Source organism: Arachis hypogaea, chromosome 14, assembly GCF_003086295.3.
Source record: "Arachis hypogaea cultivar Tifrunner chromosome 14, arahy.Tifrunner.gnm2.J5K5, whole genome shotgun sequence".
Lineage (NCBI taxonomy): Eukaryota > Viridiplantae > Streptophyta > Magnoliopsida > Fabales > Fabaceae > Arachis > Arachis hypogaea.
The window spans coordinates 12,472,594-12,485,624 of NC_092049.1; the positions used below are offsets into that span (position 1 = coordinate 12,472,594).

At 38.0% G+C, this 13,031-nt stretch overlaps 1 long non-coding RNA gene across 1 annotated transcript; it reads left to right on the plus strand.

Moving 5' to 3' along the window:
- Positions 1-360: 360 nt before the first annotated feature.
- Positions 361-3,914, plus strand: LOC112741554 (uncharacterized). Its single transcript, XR_003171506.2, has 3 exons — positions 361-1,196; positions 1,277-1,424; positions 3,730-3,914. It is a non-coding gene; the product is annotated as an uncharacterized lncRNA (long non-coding RNA).
- The last annotated feature ends 9,117 nt before the right edge of the window (positions 3,915-13,031 follow it).

The window sequence follows — 13,031 nt, forward strand, 5'->3', positions numbered from 1 at the left end:
TAAGATTATATTTTTAGAGATTTTTATATATAAATTGAGTAAATTCCTATTTATTACTTATAGTTCTTATAATTGAAAAATGGTGAATATTTTATATGCCTTGGTTTTAAATATTAGATTTTTAACCTTATTTTATAAATAAAAGAGAGTCAATCTACTTATCTCTAATTTTTATTAAATTAGCATTTGAATGAAAATAATTTACAAATGGTAATTGTAAGGTATTTTAAAGATATAAATCTTATATTTAACTTATTTTTTTATTATTATTTTATCTTTCTAATTATTTTATGAAATTACACTACTAACCCTATTTTAATAAAAATACCTAAACTATCGCACACCACCCCAAACCCTAACACTACACTCATCTCTCTCACACTCACCCCCACACCCCACGGACAAACACACACCCATAAACAAACCTAACACAGACACAGTGAAACAAAAAGGAAAGAAGGAAAACGAAATTGAGGGAGAAGAAGGAAAAGAGTTCGCCGGCATGGGGGGAGGGAGCTCGCCGCCGCAGCGCTGTGCAGAGCCGCCGTCGATCGTTCTCCAGTTCTCCGTTCTCTGTCGATGCCACTGCGCCGCCGCCACCATGCCACGCCTCGCCGTCGAAGCTCATCATTGCCACTGCCGATTGCGAAGAGAGAGACAGCAGCGCTGAGAAGGAGGGTTCGAGGGAGCAGTTGCCGCACGTGAGCTAGAGGAGCTCGTCCTCACCGTTCTGCCGTCGGCGTTGAGCCTCGACCGTCGCCATCGGAAGAGCTGCTTCCAGCCATCGTCGTCGCTGCTGTTCGAGCCGCTATCACCAGAGAAGCCTGAGGAGAGAGAGAGATGACGCGACGGGAGAAAGGGGTAAGCCACCTGCGACGCCTCCAGAGCTCCTGTCGGTGTCAGAAGCTGCCACCACCGCCGCGTCCAGCTATAGTCACCTGCTCCGTCGCCGCTCCTGGAGGTGGGTGGTCAAGCCTCTGCTGCCGGAAAATGCCTCTGCCGCCATCGAGATCCACTGTCGGTAAGGGTTTCGAGTTTGGTTTTCGTTTCTTTTGAGATTCCGGGAGTTTTGTTGTCGCTGCATGTTGGTTTCAGTCACCGTCGCCGGAGTTGGGTCGTTGCGGCCGCTTGAGGTGGCTGCTGGGGCTGCTGCCAAACCGGTTCAGAGGCCGTCGCTATTTCATTTTTGTATTATAGTAAGTATTTTACGTTTCAAAAACCTCCGCATTAATGTCTTGTTACGTCTATTAAAGTCTTTGCGATATTAATGTGTTAGGAATTAGTAACCGAGCGTACATGTAGCGATTGAGGCTGTTTCTGCTGTTGTGAAAGCAAGCGGAGCTGAGGCTTCGGTTGCCGCAGATTTCGGGCTAAGCAAAAAGAGCTCAGTTGACACGCTTGGGTTATGGTTTCAACGTGTCGAGGTAGGGGCCTTTTCAAAAAAGCATATTTTATAAATTGGAATTATTATATATGGATATTATGTGGTAAAAATGTATCTTTGAGTGATTGAAATAAGTCTTATGTAATGTTGGTTGTCTTGGATGAATATGAATGCTTGGTTGGTTCGATCATTATTTGGTTTTGTGAAACAGACAGTTTTGAAGTGTTTCTTTAAAGTTGCTTCTTTAAAGCTTTGAAATCAAGTTTAATCCGTTGGAAATTGATTTGAGTTTGATTTGGTTTTCTTGAAATATGAAAATGGAAATGCACTTTTGGATCCACCTTGATTTTGAACTGATTTTGGGTTTTGGATCGTTAAAAAGAATTGTGGAATGCTTTGGTTAGGACCCGAAAAGGGTGGCAAAGTCCAAGTTTTAGGGGAGGTGCTACCAAAATTTCTATAAAAATCTTAGACTTTGACTGAAAAGTTATTTAGAAAGGCTTGGATTTGAGAAATTGTATAATTTGATTTATTAAGAAAATAGTTATGTTTTCGAGTTTAATTTATTTAAGAAAACTATATGTCTTGAGTTCGATTTAATTAGAAAGGAATTACTTTACCATTTTGAATCACTGAAGAAAAGTACTATGTTCTAATATTGATTTTAAATATAAAAAGGTCTTATGCTTTCAGTTATACTTAAGGATTTTGTTCAGAGGAGCTTTTAGTGATTTTAAAGGAAATTGGACTTTTGATTGAATAATTGCGTTTGTGACATTTTGGAGGAAGTCAGAGAATTGGTTTTAAGAAGGAACCTGAAAGTGGTTTTGATTTAAATGGATTGGTTCCATTTCAAGTGAATTGGTTTTGGATTGGATTGGGACTTGTGACTTTATATGATTCGGTTTTATAATAAATTATGTTTCTTTTTACTTAAACCAAGAATCTATGATTTTTAAGAGTTTCAACGAATATTTTAAGAAATTGAGATAGGTTGTCCTTCCCTAAAGTCTTGAGACTCTGCTGAGAAATTTCTATTACCAAATTCAGTTTTAGGATGACTAATTTTTTGATCTTTCAAAAGAGATTTTAATTTGGCCTAGTTGCTGAATTATTTGGAAGTTTTAGAAGGATGTTGTGGAAATGTGACTTGTTTTAAAAGACGAAATTTCTTTTGAGAAAGATGGCTTATAAGCTCGAAGTGATTTGAGAAATGTGTATTTTTGAAGTTAAGGCTGGGATGAAGCGAGTTTGATTTCAAAGAAAAGTGATTTGAGAAAAGAGATTTATGGCTTGAATGATAATTTTATGAGTTTTATGATGTTGGATAGTGGAAATGGAATATGTTATGAGCCAGAATGACCGTATATGATAATGAATTATGGTTGATTGTGGAATATGTTATGAGCCGGATAGCTGAGTATGAATATGGATGATTATTGATTTGATAAAGTGATTGTTGTACTTCCAATTATCTGAGATACGAGTTTCCCTGGTTAGAAGCAGTGGCTAGCCACCACGTGCTCCAGGTTGAGACTCGATACTCTGCTGACCCTATGTCGTAAGTGTGGCCAGACACTGTGAAAGTTCCGGATGAGGTCGCCCCCGTGGATAAACACCAGTGTGGGTGTTGTGTGCTTATGATTATGATTGTGACTAACTCGAGTTGGGGATGCATGACAGAGGGACAGTCCAATGGTTAGCTACCAGGACTTGCCGGGTTGGCTTTATAACCAACAGATGAGACTCATCATCCACTAGGACAGGCATTCATCATATGCATCTATGTGACATTGTGTGTGGGTGTGCATATTGTACTTGGTTTGCCTATGTGATTAATTGTGTTCAACTGTTAATTGTTCTACTTGATGTAACTGCTTGTTTGTGCTTAAGCTTTCCTACTTGTGTTTGCGACTGAAACTCTGTTGGATTGTGATGGATTGGTTGTGGATTGATTTATTTGGGCCTAGGACCGTGACTGATCATGAGATGGGCCGAAGGCCGTGTTTGGTTTGTATTTTTGGCTTAGAAAAGTATGAAAAACTAAACTGGTTTATCATAGACTAAATGAACCTATGCTTGGAACAGCTTGTCATTCATACTGTGTAAGGAAAACTTTCAAAAAGGCTTTTGGTTTATTTTATTGAGGAATTAATAGCTTTCTCTTTCAGAGAGGATTTTAGATTTTGATATTAAACCTTTGGTTTCGGAAAGATGCATAAGACAGTTATTAATCACTGTAACGGTTTACCTTCACGTATCCTATTATAGTAATTCTCAAAAACCCTCTACTAAGAACCTTTCGAGGATGATGTTCTCACCCCCCTACAAATTTCCCTTTTCAGGATATGGACTCAGAATTCACGAAGAGTTTACCTAGTTATTGTTGTTGTGATGTTTTGTATTGCTTTAGTTATTATTTATTGTTCCCTCGCCTTTGTGAGTTTTGTGAGTTGGATTGCATGTATGGATGTATATTACCTATCAAAAAGTATTTTGAAGCGGTTATACGGTTTAAAGTTTTAAACAGGCTCATATTTTAGTATTAAATACTTTCAGAGTCGTCGTAACACCAGAGCTATCAGAGTGGCGCAGCCGGAAGCGTAAACTTTGATAGTTAGGGTGTTACACTTTCTCATTTAGAATAGCTTCGGTTTAGCGACAAAATTCCTACAAATTTGATTAAGAATTTTCAAAGATTAGTTATAGATTTGCTAAAAAATGTGACAGATTTGCGATCATATTAGCGGACAACTTGTGACGAATTAGGTTTAGAAAATTCCTTGCTAATTAGCGTCAACTAAGCATTCCATTTTGTCTACGAAGTTAGCTTGGAATTAGCGATGATTCTGCTGCAGTAGAGTTTGTCGCTAATTAGCGACTACCTTTTAGTCTATTTCTTCTATGGAATTAGCTTTTACTTTAGTGACGGATTTGCGACTATCTTTTCGGTAGCTAAAAAACTTTCCGATGAATTAGCGACTATTGTGTTTGCCTCACTGATCTGCGACTTATAATTAGCGAGGAAAAAATTAGTTGCTAGACGGTAGCTAATTCGTCACAAATTATATTTTGCGTCAAATTAGCGATTATTTTACGACTCTTTTTGTGGTAACTAATCACCCATATTCTTGTAGTGATTTCAGTTTCATAATACAAAATTTCAGTTCCTTCAGTACCTCAAAGTAGAGATAGAAAAGGCTGAAATCCTGATAATGGACAGAAACCTTTTTTAACATTTATTTTCGAAAATACCATCATCAATCTAAGTTTTCAAATTTTCATTCTACACTTTCTACCATTCTCATTTCTCAAACCTCACCTCCATTCTATCACTAATCCTTCTCCTCACCACTGCACCTATTCCCACTAAATAGAATATTAAATACTGCTAAACATAATACAAAAAATTTAATTTAGTCTTTATCTTTCAGTTTTTGTCTTATAATTTATATTGCTTAATCTCTATATCTCTTCTAAATACTTTATTAGAAATAAGGTCAACTAAATGGTGATCTAACGTTGTAGTAAAAAAACGAAATGGTGAATGTGTTTTATTGCTCAAGTTATTTTTTTATTCAATTATGGTTTTATTCATTTATCTGTCATAATTCTTAACAAATGGGTATATATTATATTTTTATATATTAAGAAAAGAGCAACATAATAGTTATATCGTTGCCAATGAAGACGTACGACCTCTGCTTTTTACATAAACTAGAGGGGACATATTATAGCATGCATGCTGATATGGAAACAAGTACTGGAATATCTTAAACAAATTTATTATTGTAATATTATTGTTTAAAAGCATTGTAAAATTAGAAATATGTTATTTAACTAATAAGTTAGCAATTTTTAACTAGTTTTTAAATGTAATAAATCAATTACATTAATTTTATTAAACCCACTTTCCAATTTTTTAAGAAACTAACACCTATCAGATTTTAACTCCCTATTTTAATAATGAGTAATGCTACATAGCCAACAAAATTTATCATTTTTTCAGCAAAAATTTATACCTATATTTATAGGAATTTTACACACAAAAAGCATATATATAGTTTGTACCTATATTTACTAGAGTTTTATACACTTGAATCAATATAGTTTGTACCCATATTTTTCAGAATTTACACACATGAATTAGTAAAGTTTATTTGTCAAAGACAATTTAGTATTTGTGCTGGTCAAATGATGGCCAAAAATACTAAAAATACTATCCCCAAAGAGTTTCTCTGTAACTATTACGATTTTTTTTTGTTTTTCACAGTATCCTCTAACCCGGCAGGTTAAGGACTAATCCGTCTTGGATCAGAGCTCCATTTAAGTGTGTGCCACTAGCCAATGGGTTACTACATGCACAAGGTGGGATTCGAACCTCCGACACTTGTTTAAGCGAACTAGTGAGCTAATCACGAGGCCAACCCAACATGGAGCGATCGGCATCAGAAACCTTCGCTGTCATGTTCGACCACTCGTGGCAGTGCTTCCTTGGAATCAACAGAGTGAGATTCCAGCGATAATGGAGTTAGGTGAGACAACAGATGGGGAATGACACAAAGGAATGAGAGGGTTGAGCTCGAACTGCCACTATTTCTGACTTGCATCCGACGACTAGCGCAACATCACTATGGAGTCTCTCTGTTTTTCTTTGGTGGATACAATGTGGGAATGAGAGCTGGAGCAAAGTAGCCTAACTTCCCTCAACTCTTGATGGACCTTGATCAAATTTGAACTAATGCAGTGGGTGATGCGGTATTTACAACCACACTTACTAATTGGCAAGTGCACCGGGTCGTACCAAGTAATACCTTACGTGAGTAAGGGTCGATCCCACGAGGATTGATGGATTAAACAACAATAGTATTTGATAGGCTTAGTTAGACAAACAGAAAAGAGTAATTGAGAGTTCAAAAGCATTAAACAATAAAGAAGAGTTTGAAGACAAGCAGGTGAATAGGTGAGGAATAAAATATTGATAATGCAGTTAAGGGTTCAGAGTTATCTATTTTCTAGATTGACTTTTCTTATTAACTAATTTTAATCATGTAAGATTTAATTCATGGCAAACTATTTGTGACTAGACCCTAATTTCTTAGACCTTCCTAGTCTCCTCTAAAATTCATCAACTGCCAATTCCTTGGTCAGTTGATTCCAATTAGAGGGTGATGATTAAATTCCAGTTTATATGCCACAAGAATCCTAATTGTCCAAAAATAAAGGGATTATATGTCACGTATCCCGTTAAAGACAAACAATTAGAAATTCAGGATAATATATTTTCAAGCTATTGTTCAAGTAAAGAGCTTTTCCAAGTTATACAAGAACGCAATTAGAACATTGGTCATACTTCCGTTCCACCCAAATTCATAAAATAAAGAACGAAAACAAATTATTGAAATATAAATTAAAACATGAATTAAAATAGAAAAATAATATTATCAATCCATACAATAGACAGAGCTCCTAACCTTAACAATGGAGGATTAGTTGCTCATGGAATATGGAATGTAAATTTTGTATGGAATAATGTTGTGGAATGTTCTCCTCCAGAACCACCATGTTGGGATCCCTTTTATAACTAATCCTAATAATTTAAAAATCTAATTTCAAAAATTAAAATAATATCTTTTCCTAAAATAAGATTTGAATTTAAATTCGAATTAATTAACATATCTTCAGTTGATGGGTGGGGACCACTTGTTCTGTCCATTCTGCAGCTTCTAATCTGTGTTTTCTGGGCTGAAAATTGAGTTAAAACAGCCCAGAAATCGCTCCCAGCGTTTTTCTGCGTTTTCTACACGTGGCGCATGTGACGCGCCCGCGTCGTCCATGCGTTCTCGTCATTTGTGCAGATTCCAGTCCACGCTTTCGCGTCAGGCACGCGATCGCGTCATTGCGATCTCCTCCATTCCGCGCAGTCGCGTGAGCCATGCGTCCGCGTCGATATTCGCTGGTCATCTCCTTGGTTTCTTCTCTTTCTCTGCAGAAACTTCGTCAAATCCATCCGAATGCTACCTAAAATAAATAAAATTGCACAAAACTCAAAATAGCATCCATAGTAGCTAAAATATAATTAATTCTTAATTAAACTCAACAAATTAGATGCAAATTTACTAGGAAAAGATAGGAAAGATGCTCACGCATCACAACACCAAACTTAAACTGTTGCTTGTCCTCAAGCAACCAAAAACTAATATAAGCTTAGGATGTGAATTTGCATGAGAATGAGAGTTCGATTAAGCCCATGTCTCTTCTTATAGTGGGGTTTACAACTGCAATCCTGAATAGTTTTGGCATCTCACTTTATCCTTTGAAATTCAGAATGATTGGCATCCATAGGAACTCAGAATTTAGATAGTGTTATTGACTCTCCTAGTTCAGTATGTTGATTCTTGAACACAGCTACTTTATGAGTCTTGGCTGTGACCCTAAGCATTTTGTTTTCCAGTATTACCACCAGATACATAAATGCCACAGACACATAACTGGGTGAACCTTTTCAGATTGTGACTCAGCTTTGCTAGAGTCCCTAGTTAGAGGTGCCCAGAGTTCTTAAGCACACTCTTTTTGCTTTGGATCACGACTTTAACCGCTCAGTCTCAAGCTTTTTACTTGACACCTTCACGCCACAAGCACATGGTTAGGGACAACTTGATTTAGCCGCTTAGGCCAGAATTTTATTCCTTAGGGCCCTCCTATCCATTAATGCTCAAAGTTTTGGATCCTTTTTACCCCTTGCCTTTTAGTTTAAGGGTTATTGGCTTTTTCTGCTTGCTTTTTCTTTTTCTCTTTTCGAAATTTTTTTTATTTTATTTTATATATATATATATATATTTTCGCAAGCTTTGTAGTTTTCACTGCTTTTTCTTGCTTCAAGAATCAATTTTATGATTTTTTCAGATTATCAATAATATTTCTCTTTTTTTTATCATTCTTTCAAGAACCAACAGTTTTAACATTCATAAACTTCACTATAAAAAATATGCACTATTCATGTCATGCATTCAGAATCACAGAAAATACCACCACATTTAAGTAAATGAGACTACTCTAAAAATTAAACTCAAATTCTCATGCACTACATCTGTTCTTCTTTCTTTTTGATTTCAAGTTTAGTGGGCAATACATGAGACATCTTTCAGAATTAAAGCATTTAACAGAAAAATTAAAATAGAATCTATGAATCTACTAATAAAGGATCATGCAATAAACAAAACAAAGTAGCAGGAAATCGGAACATACATAATAAAAGCGGGAGGGAATAAAAAATGAAAGGAACTCAACCACCTGGGTTATCTTAGTGGTCGTTTTATTCTTCAAGTTGTGCTCCTTTGTGAAGATGATTCGCCTCCCTTTGGTGCCATAAGAATAAACAGAAAACCCTTAAGCGAAGCGTCAACACCAAACTTAAAGGTTTGCTTGTCCTTAAGCAAATAAGAACTGAAAATAGAAGAGACAAATATTACGATGAAAGAAAAATAAAAGGATAAGAGAATAAGAGAGAATTAGGATTGGGAGAGAGAGAGAGAAAGAAAACTGGGTGGCGCAAGCGACGCGTTCGCGTACGGCTCGCGATTGCGTCTGTCGCGCAGTCTTCATAATGACGCGTTAGCGTCAGGCACGCGTCCGTGTGCCCTGGATTATGTGCGATTTGCGCGAAGCCAGCCGCGCGCCCACGTGACTTTCTGTTCGCATGGCTTGGGAGCCAAATTTGCATATGACGCGTTCGCGTCATGCACGCGATCGCGTGGATGGCCATATGTGCAACTGACGCGAACGCATCAGTCACGCGTCCACGTGACCAAATTTGTGCTTTTAGCACACTTCTTGCCCCAAGCCGGCACAACTCTCTGCCCAAAACACTCTTTTACGTCGAATTTGTAGGTCACGCGATCGCGTCGGTGACGCGACCGCGTGAATGACAAAAATCACAAACGACGCAAACGCGTGGGCCACGCATTCGCATGGGATCGTTTGTGCGAAAGGCATGAGTCCAGCGCCACTCCCGCGCAACTCTCTGTCAATTTTCATTGTTCACGCACACATGATTGACGCGTTCGCGTCAATGACGCTAGCACGTCATGTGCCTCTTTTTTTTTTTTGAAATATATATATATATATAGCCTGAGGTGTTCGGTTCCTGGAAGAACATGGCTTCATGATCAGAAAATTAGTAAGAACTCAATAAAAATAAAATAACTAAGAAAACTACTGCTACAAAAATTAGCTAAGGATATGAAATTATCGGGTTGCCTCCCGACAAACGCTTCTTTAACGTCACTAGCTTGACAATCAGCTCTGCTAGTTCAGCAGATGAGTGGACCTCTAGCGATCAATCTCGCCTCCAAGATAGTGCTTCAACCTCTGGCCATTCACTGTAAATTTCCTGTCAGAATTTTCTTCCTGTATTTCCACATGATCGTACGGTGAAGCTCTGGTAACCACAAATGGTCCTGACCACCGGGATTTCAGCTTTCCGGGAAAGAATTTGAGCCTTGAGTTATATAGAAGCACTCTCTGTCCTGGCTCAAAGATTCTGATGGCAATATTCTTGTCATGCAGTAGCTTGGTTCTCTCCTTATAGAGTTTGGCATTCTCATAAGCTAAATATCTGAATTCATCAAGCTCATTTAACTGAAGCATCCGCTTAATTCCTGCAGCTTCTGAATCAAGATTCAGATATCTGATTGCCCAGTAAGCCTTGTGTTCCAGCTCAACTGGCAAGTGACAGGCCTTGCCATAGACCAACTGATAAGGGGACATGCCAATTGGAGTCTTGTACGCTGTCTGGTATGCCCAGAAAGCATCATCAAGCTTCCTTGACCAGTCCTTTCTTGAAACACTGACGGTCTTCTCTAGAATCCTCTTAAGTTCCCTGTTGGAAACTTCAACCTGTCCACTTGTCTGAGGGTGATAGGGGGTTGCCACTTTATAACGGACTCCATATCTATGCAGAAGAGAGTCCAGCTGTCTGTTACAGAAGTGACTTCCTCCATCACTAATGAGTGTCCTTGGGACACCAAACCGGATGAAGATATATCTCTGAAGAAAGCTCATTACCACTTTGGCATCATCTTCAAGGAGGATTTTGTGCATACACTTGGTTGGACTAATCCCTTTCAAGTCACTAATGGTCCACCCAAGAGCTGTTTTATGGCTCTTGAGCACTGAAACAAGCACCTCTTCCTCTTCAGGCTTCAGGAAAGAGCTAATAATTACTGGATATGAATCATTTCCACCCAAGAACACATATTTCAGAGAAGGGGGTAAGGGTTTGAGCTCAAGCTTGGGGGCTTCCTTCTCCTTTATAGACGTGTTCATCAGCTCTTTTTGGGGTGGTGAATCGTCAACTTCAACTAATTCACATTCAGAAATAGGATCCAGAACATCATCAAGTACCTCAGTTTCTAGTACTTCTTGAACAAGTGGTTCAATAACATCTATTTTCATACACCCTCCAGAATCATTAGGGTGCTTGAGGGCTTCAAAAACATTTAGAACCACCTGTTCTTCATTGACCCTCAGGGTTAATTCACTCTTTTGCACATCAATCAGAGCTCTACCTGTAGCTAAAAAGGGTCTACCAAGTATAATAGAGGGTTTTTGATGAGAGAACTTTTGCGTGGTCTAGAAATTTGCGGATAAATCCTCATTGCAAGTATAGTTTCTAAACCTTCAAAAGTCCTTTCATACAAACGTTTTGGGTGTCACAAGTAACAAACCCCTTAGAAATTGTTAACCGAGTATTCAAACCTCGGGTCGTCTTCTCAAGGAACTGCGAGGAAGTATGTTCTTATTATTGGTTATAAAGGTTGTAATCGGGGTTTAGAAGGTGAGAAGCAAGTAATTTAAATGACGAATGAATTAAATGGCAATTAAAAATAAATAATAACTGTAAAACAACTTTTGGCAAGATAAGGGAAATTAGAAGTCCAACTTAGCTATCCCTCTCAACAATAATGAAAGTTGTATCTTAATTCCACTTGGTCAACCTGTACCAGGGCAAGGAAAGTCAAGGGACTAATTGAATTGACCTTTGAATCCTATTTATTTCCTAAGAAAAGGTTGGGATTACTTAGGTTCAGTTCAATTAACAAGATAACGATTATCAATTATGTTGAGTTTAATAACTGTTGAGTTACTAAATTCTTAACCAGAACCAAAAGGGGAAAAGTAAAATTGCTGGAATAATAAAAATCTCCTTAGATGGGAAGCAATGGTAACTTAAATCAAAGAGAATAATCATAAACTGGAAATACCTCAATTATCATAAATTCAAAGAACAATCTGTAACATGGAATAATTCATAACTTAAATTATAATAATCAATTCAAATGTTGGAATAAATAAATGTAGAACTAAAATAAAAGAACATTAAAACCTGGATCCAGAGTCACTCCCAAAACTAGAAGAAGTCCTAAATCCTAAAAGAGAGAGAGAATCCCTCTCTAAACTAAATCTAAATCATGAAAACTAGAAATTGGCGAGCTCTCCCTGAATGGATGCATTCCCACACTTTATAACCTCTGGTCTATGCTGTCTGTACTTGGTTCTGGGCCAAAAAGGGCTTCAGAATTCGCTGGGGGCGTATTCTGTAATTTCTGGTGCGTGGCCTCTGTCACGCGTCCGCGTGGGTCACGCGGTCACGTCATTTGGAGCTTTTCCTTGCCACGCGGTCGCGTCAGTCATGCGACCGCGTCATGTGCATTCTGCTTAAGGCGCGCGGTCGCGTCAGTCATGCGGCCGCGTCGCTGCTGATTCGTGCTTGGCACGCGATCGCGTCATCCATGCGATCGCGTGAGTACCAGTTTCCTTCAAAGCTCCGTTTTGCTTTCTCCTTCCATTTTTGTATGTTTCCTTTTCCATCCTTTAAGTCATTCTGCCTTAGAAAATCTGAAACTACTCAACACACTAATCACGGCATCGAATGGAAATAAAGGTAATTAAAATAATTAATTTTTAAAGCTTAGGAAACATGTTTTTCACAATATGACATAATAAGGAAGGGAAGGTAAAACCATGCAATTAATGTGAATAAGTAGGTGAAGAGTTGAATAAATCACTCTAATTAAGCACAAAAGAACTCATGAAATATGGGTTTATCAGTTTTACCTCCTCTTCCATGTCTAATATAACAAAATCAACAGGGAAAATAAATAGTCCTACTTTAACAAGTAAATCCTCAACCACACCCACAGGTAATTTAATAGAAAGATCAGCAAGTTGAAGAGAAATACGAGTGGGTTTTACCTCCTCAATTTGAAGCTTTTTCATCACTGAAAGTGGCATAAGGTTGATGCTAGCTCCCAGATTACATAAAGCTCTCTGAATGCCGACTTCTCCAATGGTGCAAGGGATGACAAAGCTCCCTGGGTCTGGCATCTTCTCAGGAAGGGTGTGTTGAATAATAGCACTGCATTCCTTGGTTAATACTACAGTTTCTTGCTCTTTCCAATTCCTCTTGTGGGTCAACAACTCTTTCATAAATTTAGCATAGAGAGGCATTTGCTCCAGAGCCTCTGCAAAAGGGATGTTGATTTGCAGCTTCTTGAAGACATCTAAAAATTTAGAGAATTGCTTTTCTTTGGATGCCTTCTGAAGCCTCTGAGGATATGGCATTTTTGGCTTGTATTCAGGGGCC